This window comes from Macrobrachium nipponense, chromosome 46 (assembly GCF_015104395.2).
Source record: "Macrobrachium nipponense isolate FS-2020 chromosome 46, ASM1510439v2, whole genome shotgun sequence".
NCBI classification, from domain to species: Eukaryota; Metazoa; Arthropoda; class Malacostraca; order Decapoda; family Palaemonidae; genus Macrobrachium; species Macrobrachium nipponense.
In genome coordinates this window covers 33,994,072-34,006,571 of record NC_061106.1, presented here as the reverse complement: position 1 = coordinate 34,006,571, position 12,500 = coordinate 33,994,072, and the positions used below count along the sequence as shown (strand labels likewise).

General features: G+C 33.6%; 1 long non-coding RNA gene across 1 annotated transcript in view; it reads right to left on the bottom strand.

Annotated features, from left to right (window-relative positions):
- The window catches only part of LOC135214889 (uncharacterized), a 40,281-nt gene that overhangs the window by 967 nt on the left and 26,814 nt on the right, over positions 1–12,500 (bottom strand). The gene's annotated exons all lie outside the window — the stretch shown is intronic.

Genomic DNA, 12,500 nt, shown 5'->3' with positions numbered 1-12,500 from the left:
CAATTACGGGAACAAAGAAGAGGAGCAAATATTTCAAGGAACGTAAGTTGGGAAAAGGATGTGTATTGTTTTACTTTGCGTGAAGGGCGTGTGTGCGTGTCTGTACACGGGCTGACATAATATCGTGTACGGAAGGTGAGGGTTTGTTAGTGGTTGATAAAAATGTCAGAAACGTCTCTCAAGTAAGTTGAGTTCTCTGTCAGTCTTCAAAGAACAAGCCCGTGCCATTTCGTAGCTGTCTTTCGTGACTCCATTTATATTTCATCTTCCTTCTTTGCGACGTTCGGAGATGACCGGCATATACATATCACTTCATTCTCGTTGTGATTGACTACGGACATTCATTTGTTGTCCTGTTCTGCTATGGCCACTTCGTAGGCCCTTCTTAACAAAAAAAAAAAAAGTTACAGCAGTTGGTCACATTTTGCACACATCACAAGCATTCTGCGAGTTTATTTTAGTGGATATATATTTTACATTAGGATGACATGGTGTAATCTAATTAATGATTATTTTTACGAGTTAATAATAGTTTACAGACATGTTTAAAATGCTACGGAAGTAATTTGTGCCTATTTTTCCCCTATCCACTGAGAGAAGGCTAATAATATGAGAGTATACCCCTGTAGGCGTTGCCGTTTAGCTGTGCACACCATTATCTGTCTGTGAACGTACTTGTTTGTAACAGGAAAACAATACGTCGCACCTCTGAGTATATTCAAAACATTGAATATCCTGCAAAAATGTGAATATCCTATCGAAATTGACGGAGTCTTTTTTTTTTTATCGCTCGAACATGACGTGTCGCCTTCACGAAAGGAGAGAGAGAGAGAGAGAGAGAGAGAGAGAGAGGAGAGAGAGAGAGAGCAATCTTTGCTGGTACGTGAGGATGAGTCACGTGGTTACCGACACGTCATTGTTGTTATCGCGGCTGATGACGTATTGGAACTAACATTTCAAGGCGATGAATATGGTGAGTAATTTTGCCTCGAAGTGGTGTAATACGAGTTAGTTGCTTATGTGTCCGTTACTATTATTTTTATTATTATTATTATTATTATTATTATTATTATTGGTAAAGAAATCCACAAAGGTGTAAATGTAAATTATAAATATTTATAACACACACACACACACACACACACACACATATATATATAATATATATATATATATATATATATATATATTAATATTATATATATCATTAATATTATTTTATAATAAATAAATAACATAATGATCATCTGATAATCAGAAGCAAGATGTATAGAAATTAAAAGATTATTATTATTATTATTATTATTATTATTATTATTATTATTATTATTATTATTATAAGAAGAAGAAGAAATGGTTCGAGAATATTACTTAAACTCTCATCGCTTGCAATAATGAAATGTACGGATATTCCATACAAATATTTGAAGTTGTAAGGCGTTGTGAAAAGTTGTCTTTGAAATGCAAATGATTCATATCACTGATGTTATTTGTATCATTAATATTATTTTATACTGATAAGTAACATAATGATCATCTGATAATTCAGAAGCGATACGAAGCATAAGAGGTAAAGGATTATTATTATTATTATTATTATTATTATTATTATTATTATTATTATTATTATTATTGTATATGGTGTTATTAACTTGGAGCATCACCCAATTTTAGATTTTATTGTTGTTGGTGGATAGCTAAAAAAAATTCCGCTTAAAAAAAAGAAAAACAAAAACAAAGGAAAACTGCGTACAAAGACAGGAATAAGAGTAATAGCGTCAGCATGATTAGCTTTATAAAGCCGTTTTCATTTATGCGTTCCTAAATCATTCACAGTTCCTTATTATGTACTCAACGTGAGTACATTATCGATGAATGCGTTTTAGATTGCAAAGTGCTTCCATTTTCTGACATGAATAGATGAACTGAAATATCGTCTTTATATAAGAAAGCCGATGTCACACCGGCTTTGTATCAGTTGCTTATAAATCTCTTATCAAAGATCTCTTGTTAATTCATACAAATAACCTTTAACCGTCCTCGTAAGTTTTTATTTTATTATTTTTTTATATTTTTTTTAATGAAGACTCTCCAATGCAATTGAATGCTTCAGTTCATCTGAATAACGGATTTCTTTTACCAGTTAGTCTGCTTCATCGGAGTACATTTTGCTAGGTAAAAATATCGATAAGAAAAAAAAACATTTCAAATCTTGAATAGTCATCAGACTTATCGTCTAAGCTGAAATTCCCCTCATAAAATCTTTAATTCTAATATTTTTCGCTTAACTTTGTTGGAAGGTCATTGCCATTTTTATCATTTCATCAATATCGTTTTCTTTTCTCTGTTATACGTAACTGGAAGTTAGCGATATTATATCCAGTTTTGTATATAAAACTATTTTACTTAGGGCCTTCTGTTTGCCGTAATTATTGCTGTTAACTGCGACGCTTTTCAGCTTCATGCATAAAACAGTTTTATGTTAGCAGAATTAGATAATAAACACTATGCATCGAAATTAGTATCTCTTAGATATTCGTTTCTTTGGTAAAATTTGCTTTTGATAAGCTACGAAGTAGTAAAAGTTTGCGAATACCACTTTTTCTTTAGATAAAAACGGGGCTTTCGACACCATCGATGAGTAATTGGCTTTTATTATTATTATTTTGTAGATGAACCCCATTCATATGGGACAAGTCCACATGAGCCACTGACTTGAAACAAAAGCTTCCAAAGAATATTAAGGTGCTCATTCGAAAGAGGCAACAGGAGGTAATTGGAAATACAGAAAGAGGAGATCGGTTCTTAGAAAAACAGATAAATTACGAAATAAATAAATGAAAATGTAAATAAGATGTTCGAATACAAATTGAACTTTATTAAGAGTAGCAACAGCTTATGCGTTCTAAATTGGGAGGTCATATATCGCAAATTTCAAAGGTTATGCTTCTTTTATTCCAATTTTTATCATTTTTTGGGATCGCCGTCATATTTTTCACTGAATAATACTTTTTTTGCAAGTATTAGTATTTTTGTATTTCCCAACTGAACAGTTATGGTCACTGACTGATACTATTGCTTGACCCCAACATAAATTCCCTTGATCTTTCAAAGAAGGTCACAGAACTATTTTGATAACAAAATGAAAGAGATCTTTAGTAAACAACTGATTTCCTCCTACATCTCTTCATGGCAAGCCTTTCCTAGCATGGATGAGAGTTGATTGAAGCCCAACATTGGATGAACTAGCCGAGAGATGATGAATGTTGCATTTTTTATTCTTGAAGTTCATTATGATTCTGCTAGGGAAGGCAATAATGAAATAATGTAATTATCTAATGATGAATCCTTGTCTGAAAGTCGTCATTTTGGGCTGTTCCAAATGGTTTCATGAAGATCAATTTAATTTTGCCCGCAGTTTTATGCATCATGAAACGTAGGATTAAATGTGGCAAGAGAATCCCATAGAATTTTTTCTCGTGAAATGTGATACAAAATGTTTTGCTAACCAGTCGTGCGAAAAATTATAAATTTTAAATTTTCCATTTTTCCCACTAATTATGGCGAAATATTTTCACCAAAACGGTTTAAAACTGTTATCATTAACGATAGACTGTTGTTGTAATTCAAGTTTACATATTTATAATAATTTTAATGAAGGTATTGGTACCATCGTATTTTTTGTAACTTGTTATTGTCATGATCGCCTTTGGTGTAGTTGTTGCTTCTACGTATAGGGCCAGCTCGAAAAAATGTAGATAACGGGGATCGACGCAAATATAATCAGTTATGCTAATATTTTGTGGTATATAAGTCGTAGTGTTTTTCTTTCAGTTGAAACAATCTCCCTCCACACTCCCGATATTCTGATTACCCTGAAAGCAAATGTAATGAACGCATCATCAGATTACCTGAATATTTGTATTTGCATGTTTTTTTCAGAACAGGGTTCTTTTCTCCCTCAATAAGAGGGACATGTTATCCTGGAAGTTCAGCCCAGTTGTGCACTGCAGGTTATACTGTGGCATGATATCTCTGACACTGATTGGTTCATAATTTATATTATGCCCTTGGTTCCTAAATTTCGATTTAGAGTTCTTTGTATGAAAGAAATACAATCTTTGCATGAACGGAATACAGTCGGTGCATGAAAGAAATGATTCGTTGCTTGAACGAAATACAATCGTTGTGTGAAAGAAACGAAAGAATATACAGCATGAAATTTCGGTGCCAGAAACCTCCAACGAATCGAAGATTAAGCTGACCTCCTGTAAATCCTCGTCACGGGTTTGTAAGGGGGGGGGGGGGGGGGGTATATCACCGTGATGTCCTCCCACCAGAGGTTCGATGGCGACACGTCTCGTATCGTTCATTATAGGCTGAGAATTCTCCCCGGCGTGATTGAAGGTGAGGAAAGGTGGCACAGAGCTCTTCGTGTTTGCGGTTATGCAGTTGTCTGGGTATCGCCATCTCCTGTTACTGATGGAAAATGTAACCCCCCCCCCCCCCCCCCCCCCCCCCACCACCCCCCCCCCCCCTCATTGTATCGGGTTGGGAAGACTTTTAGGTACACGCATGTTGTTGCGCTCTCTTTTTTTCTTTCGCGCGCGAATAAAACTTGGGCAGAACTAGGTGTGTGTATATCTTAATTAAGTATATCTTAGTTTACCCAGACCACTGAGCTGATGAACAGCTCTCCTAGGGCTGGCCCGAAGGATTAGATCATTTTACGCGGCTAGGAACCAATTGGTCACCTAGCAACGGGTCCTCCTACAGCTTATTGTGGGATCCGAACCACATTATATCGAGAAATGAATTTCTATCACCAGAAATAAATTTCCCTGATTCCGCGTTGGCCGAGACGGGAATCGAACTTCGGATCACCGGATTGGTAGCCAAGCGCGAAAACCATTCGTCCAACGAGGAACTGTATATCTTAGAGAACCCTGCTTTACCTGTAACTGCGAACATTTCTTTCTTGTTTGAAAATTGTATAAATTACAAGTTCAGTGAGAAGCAACCACTACTTTCGTTTCCGGCAATTATGCAAGAATGACTAGGTGAGTTGCACGGCCCCATTTTTCATCTTTACTCACCCCCTTTCCATTTATTTTAATAAATTTCATTCAAGTAAAGATTGAGCAAACATTAATGTTTATAAAATAAGTGTAACCCACTATCGCCACCGACGAAGGTGGGCATTATTGCTAATTTGACATTTTATGTATTTGGAAATCATATAATCATATTTATTCGTGCACAGAACAGTTGTAGCCGAATTACGTTTAGCAACTTTAATTGACTTCAGAAGGATGTTAAAACTTTTCCTTTGGAGATGGGAGAATGTATTTAATGTGCTGTGTCATTGTTGGCTACTATAGATGTCAAATTATTATTAATAATTAATTTCAAATATATGATTATGGAGATTGGTGTCCTGTCAGCGAACATAATGCTGGATTCTTTTAATTCTTAAATCCTCCCGGTATTTTTTTAAACTCGTGTAATGTATTTTTTGTTTGTGGGGGTGGAGGGCCGATGGATGTGTTTGTGGAGAGAGAGAGAGAGAGAGAGAGAGAGAGAGAGAGGAATGTTTCCCACATCGAAAACTTTAGCTGTTACTTTCCTGAGACAATTATCCCGAATTTTGTATATTTGCAGGTCTCAATTTAGATACAACCAGCTGAGCGATGAAAAATGACAAGCTACTTCACGTATTTTGACATACAACGCTATGAATATCAGAAATAGCAAGGTTGAAGGCAGCTCTTTAAATTAGATGTTTTGAACGCGAATGTTTTTATTAAATGGTTCTGAAATAACGACGTTATTATTATTATTATTCTTATGATTATTGTAGTTGTTATTATACCTACATTCAAGTGAAGCAAGCCAGAAGAACGTGAACTAAATTTTATATATATATATATATATATATATATAATATATATATATATATATATATATATATATATATATATATTCCTTTAGTCTCCGGATTGTTACAAACCTTCCTATTGTCATTACATATAAGGGAACATGAGCATTGATAGAATACGGCCCTAAATCCTTTCCCCAAACCAGATATATATATATATATATATATATATATATATATATATATATATATATGTATATATATATAATGTGTGTGTGTATGTATGTATATGCTTGTTATATCTTATTATTGACGTTCTCATTATTATTGTTTTTATTGCATTTCCAGTGAGTGCTTTGTTGAATGCCAGCCGTATTGCGATCGGTTATTTACATTTTAGTTGTCCACTGTAATTAATTCCCACTTTGTTTTAAAAAGTCTCCCGTACAGATTTTTTTTATTAATCAAACAACATAAAAATTATATAAAAATCAGTCACCATCAGCACCTCTGAGTTCTTTGAAATTTAATTACAAAGGCGCATATCACTCTTCATAAAAAGACCGAACAGCAAAGTCTACTAACAGGCTTAATATGGATTATGATTTACAGAATTATTATTGTTGTTATTGCCGTTACAGTAATGATGACAGAAATATTGATAATGATGGCAAGATGACAGAAACCGTGTTATTTTTTTTATACACTGTATTTATTGCTGTTGGGCGTTAGTTCGCTAAATTTTTGAAAGGCCTTTTTGATGTTCAGAAGCTGTTATAATAATATTGCGCAACTTCGCATTTGGCTTTTAAAATATGCTGTTGATTTCTGGCTCTTGTATTGACGTATATGTATGTGTGTGTGTGTGTGTATATATATATATATATATATATATATATATATATATATATATATATATATATATATATATATATATATGTGTATATATGTGTATATATATATATATATATATATATATATATATATATATATATATATATATATATATATATATATTATACATGCAAATTGCATGTGCATGCAGTATTGCCCTTTCTTCTTATTATTAAGCATTTCTGTAACGTTACTTTTGTGAGCAAATCCATATTATCATTCTTCACCTCATAATTTCGATATAATACTAATCGTCACGAAAACCAAGGTAAAATCAAATACCTATCTTTTGATACTCTTTAATACGCTCGTGACTTGCAGAGTAGGTCTCGGCCAAAGATACCTGAAAACCATCATTACTTTTATTATCATTATCATCATCATTATCTTCGATGACGTTCACCAACTACAGTAATTCATGTCCCTGTGTTTGGCTGTGTAGCTGAATTTCTTGAGAATAAATGGAAGGATTTGGGTGCATGAAAGCGAGTTAAAATTTTCATTAGGCGACATTCCCACCCCCCACCCCCCCTCCTGTGGGGTCTTGAATTTGTGGTTTTATTTCTCCTGCTTTCTTTGAATTCCATGTGTATTGTGTGTGGTTTTTTTTTCTTGGGGGGTTGGGTGCTATTGGAAGATTTACTGAGCCTGTTGTTATTGTTATATTAATTTTCTTTCTGGAAATAAGGAACTTTTCCAAATAATCTACACTAACTGATGACCTTAACAATATAAACTGAATCCCTGTCAACAGGTTGTGAATGATTTGGAAGAGTTACTGAGCCTGTTGTTACTGTTTTATTACTTTCTTTCTGGAAGTAGGGAATTTTTCCAAATAATCTACAGTAACTGATGACCTTAATATAAACTGAATTCCTGTCAACAGGTTACGAATGATATTCTTCAGTTTCGAATTTTGTTTTAGCATCCTCCTTGAAGAATATTTCATTAAGATTATGTAGACTAATAGTTACGAACAGTTGTTTTCCTGCAAATAGGGAAGCATCAGAGTTTCTGAAAAATTCTTAATTGTTATGAAAAGCGACGCTAATTTTCTTTATACTGGGGAGATGGTTAGTTTTACTTAGCCATAAACTAAAGCACTGTTATTTTTATACATTTATATATTTATTTAGTTATTTATTTTTATTTTTATTTATTTTTTATTGCAAGAAAGGTCAAGTTTAGCTTTAACTTCCTCCTTTCAGACGTTGTTTCGTTTATTTATTTATCTTTTGTTCTTTATATATATATATATATATATATATATATATATATATATATATATATATATATATATATATAATTTCTCCTGTTTTCGGTTTCCACCATTTCGTTTTTCGAGGTGGTTCCCATGCCGTAATTTTTAAAAACAAGTTTTAAACACAATTTTATTCGAGAATTTATTTTAAAGTTTATTTGTCCTTTTTTAATGTTCTAAACATTGCACCCTTTTTAACTGGTTCTAAGACAAATTTTACACGCATTATATTTTAATCCCAAAATGTGTGCTATTCGTAGAAAAGGGTTGTTGTAACATTTTCTCTTTTAATTAAGTTTTCTATTTTTCGTTCCAGTCCTTTAGACAGAATGTAATTTAAAAAAAAAACTGGGTTCTTGACCATCATTTCAGCAGAATCTACGGTTTAAAAAAAAAAGGTTTGAACTATGTTTGCCTTTTTAGCCTGGTTGTAATGACTGTATATGTTGCGAAAATAGTTCTAAAGTAAATTTACGTTCATGAACATAATATATATTTTCGAAAACGGCGTTAGGTTTTTATTTTCTCTCTAGCCATTCATATTTGCATTAAATTTATGTCTACCTTTTTTTTTTTGTATGAAAAAACAGCGACTTTGTTTACGCTTAAATGTAACTGGAAACTAAAATCCAGCCGAACCGTCATATTTTCTTTAAACATATTTTTAAACTATAAAATCTATGAAGAGAAGGTTCCTAACATTATTTCTCAAACCAACAAATTTTAATTGAAAATGAACATCTGGATTCCTGAATTTTTAAAATATATTTCTGTGGGTTAACAAGTATCAGTTTATTGATCTCCTTACGATGCGATAGGTTACAGGATTTATTTACTCCGATCTGTTTCTTGGATGGGCTCCTGCATAAAGATGTAAGAGGTTACTAGCTTTATTTATTCATGTCTGTGTCTGAAAGGCGTCCCTGCATACAGCATGTCTGAAAGGGCACCCTTCATAGAGATGCTATTCGTTACTGGCTTTGTTTATTCTTTTCTGTGTCTGAAAGGCATTCCTGCATAGAGCATGTCTGAAAGGGGTTTTCCTTTATAGAGATGCTATGCGTTGCTAGCTTATTTAACCATGTCTTTGTCTGAAAGGCAGTCCTGCATGGGATGTGTCTGAAAGGGGTTCCTTCGTAGAGATATGCTTGGCTAGATTTATTTATTCATGTCTGTTTCTAAGATGAGATCCTGTCTTCATAAAAGACATTGGACCGAAGCATTGTTTTTATTCTCCTTACCATACTTGAACGTGTTCTTGCTTCATTTATTGATATGTATAAATCTAGTAAGATCTCCGAAATTTAGATATTCATCTTTTAAGAGATTATCTATTTTTAATACAGGTAAAGAATACGCTTGGCTCATTAGTCTGTGGGTTCACCGTAGATTTCAGAATCGTTAGGAATAAATCATATGATTTTGATAAAATTACATCGGTGTTACCTTTTCTATGTAATTCAAAGCATGAAAACATTTTCACAATTTCCGTCACATGAATTACATTTTAAACTGTGGTTTAAAATTAGACATTGAATTATACGTGTTAGCAAACCATGGATTATGCACCACAACAGATAAAGAGAGGAAAATCAAATCATTCAGAAGTGAATAACAAAACAGTACAGTAAGTATCTCGACAAACCAGGCTTTGGACAAACCTACCGCCAGAATGCTGTAACATTACGTCTAGTTCATTTGGGGAAACCAAGGCAAGGCTGTAGTAGATCCCAGTAGCGCTCAGGCTTCTCTAGAACGCTATATTATAGCATGGAATATTCCCCGTAAAGGCGAACGATAATTTTCTTATTGATTGTCCGGAGCCTTTGCTCTAAGTGTTTAAGTCTCTCTATGACTTTCCTGTCCTGGGTTTTCATCGTGGATTCTGCCAATGAATGACTGAGCATTTCTGGATAATATTTACTTATGGATCGAAGTGCAGTGTTTTTCAATACTTTTTATTTGTCTGTCTTTTTATTGTGGTCCTAAGATATTTTCGTATGTAATTATGTATGTACTGCATCGCATATTTCATGTACGTGAATGGCTGTCTGGACAGAGTAAACAGTTTTTTTTATTTTTTTATTAGCACTTGTAGTGATAAGATAAAAAAAAAAATAGTTTGTTTGCGGTGCGATTAAACGACTTTCTAACTAGATTCTAGATCAATATTTCAAACTTGAATAAGACTTAACAATGAATAAATTCAGCGATTTTTCCATCATACACAAATATATCCCCATATTTTGAGAAGCATGTCAGGTCAAGAGGCGAGTAGATATAGTTTTGGATGATTTTTACTGAAAATTATTTGTATAAAAGTAAGTTTTTTTATGCTATCTCGCTCACTGTCGTGTTGCACAATTTACTTCTGTTACTTAGTGTTCATCTTCTTTATAACAATAACAATGGACATGTGCGTCTGCTTGCATGTACGTATGTATGTATGGATGGATGTTACGTGTGGGCATGTAAGCATTATTTACAAGTTTTGTATAGAGGTGTATGTTTTTTATTGTTTACTATTACTTGTAGAATCTAGCTTTTGTTTGAATTCAGAACAGATTAGTGGTCGAAATAGGTGCTGTTTCGACCCGCAGTGTTGAGCTTTTTGCGATACTCGGGACTGTTTTGTTCTTACTATTATTTCCCAGGATGCATCTGAACTCCCTGGAGATATTCCATGTGGTCAAAGAATCCCCAAAATTTGAGGACATAACATAAATTCACTTTATTGTTCAGTGTTTTATGTCCCAGAAGAGGAGGGTGTCTCTGTAGTAAATTACCATTGTTTATATGGATATACTGTACAGCAAAAAGGCAAAGTGAGACAGTTCTTCCTGTAAAACGTTTTATATATATATATATATATATATATATATATATATATATATATATATATATATATATATATATATATCTATATATATATATATACATACATACATACATATACATACATATACATATATGGAAGTTTCAGTTATTATTAGTCAGTAGCGGACTAACGATATCGTCGTTTTTAAATATTTGTAATCATAATAATACGATGAATTTCACACTATCTTAACAATTATTTGTAATGTCAAAATGTACAATCTGTTATAGAAAGAATACATGACCTTGTATTTATACTTCAATGTATACCTTTTTTCTTTATGGCCTCCCATTGCCTGAAGAAACTGCTTGATGTTGGTTTTCATATACATATATTACATATATACATACACACACACATATGTGTATACATATATATATATGTGTGTGTGTGTGTGTGTGTTGTGTGTGTATTGTATGAACCATGTAAATCTTGATAAACCGTTTCCGAATCTCATCCTGTCGCTTTATTTATATTATTGATTTATATAACCGGCTAGTCACGGGTAAAGTTAGATACAGTTACACGGCTGTTAGAATTGTGGCATTTCACGAAGACCTTTCTTTTTCTTGAGGCAGATTTAACGTCCTTGACTTTATTTTTTGTTCCCGAAATTCGCTTTCATCAACCTTTCGCTTTGAATTCATTTTTGCAGCGTTGAGCGGGATTCCTTGGAAGTTATTCGGTTTTCGGAGCTGAAAATAGTTTGTTTGATATAATCGATGGGTATCATTAAGGAATACCACTGCACCGAGCGATGGAATAAGGCGTTGTAGACAGTTGAAGACCAGTCTTGTTGATTATTTTCGTTTTTCAAATTGGTGTTCAAAAATCGCAGATGGTTTTTTTTATTCTGTTGTTTATTATTAATAAACGCTGCCTGTCGGACAAGCCTGGTCACTTTATATTGGCAATATTTAGAAAACAGAAATTTATACAGATTTATCAGGCATATTTAATGAAGCTTTAAGAAAGGGAACGAAAATTTGGGTTTGAAATAGGTCATCTTTTTTTTTTTCGTCTTATTGTCAGTGCCTATTAAAAAAACAAGCATGTCTCCTTTTGGTCGGGCTCTGTATGTGTGTGTGTGTGTGTTTGAGAGAGAGAGAGAGAGAGCTTTCAGACATCATTCGGGATGCTTAATGACAAGAGTCGCAGGACAGTATTCCAGGAGTCATATCCTTTTTTGTCGATTGATATTAGGTACATACGTGTCGTTGAAAGATGCAAATAGATATGTCAGAATTACTTATACAAACATTTATACGCCAGGCGCGATGGCGCTTTCGAAATTCCGAATAACATTTCGAGGGAGGCGGGTGACACTAAGATTTTGCGACGGTTTAAAAATGGAAAAAAGTTACGACCGTGTAATCTTGATTATAATGACGGCATTTAGGACATGCGTAATGTAATCCTCGGAGCGTAATGTTCTCCACGTCACGAGATGCGTCATCCCCATTCTGATCACCGGAATGAAAGTCATAACATCAATTCACGGGACAGAAACTTGACTGAATGATACCCTGCCATCTGGAAATGGTCAGGATTTGATCGCGGTGTCATGACAAAAGACAGAGGTTTGTGGA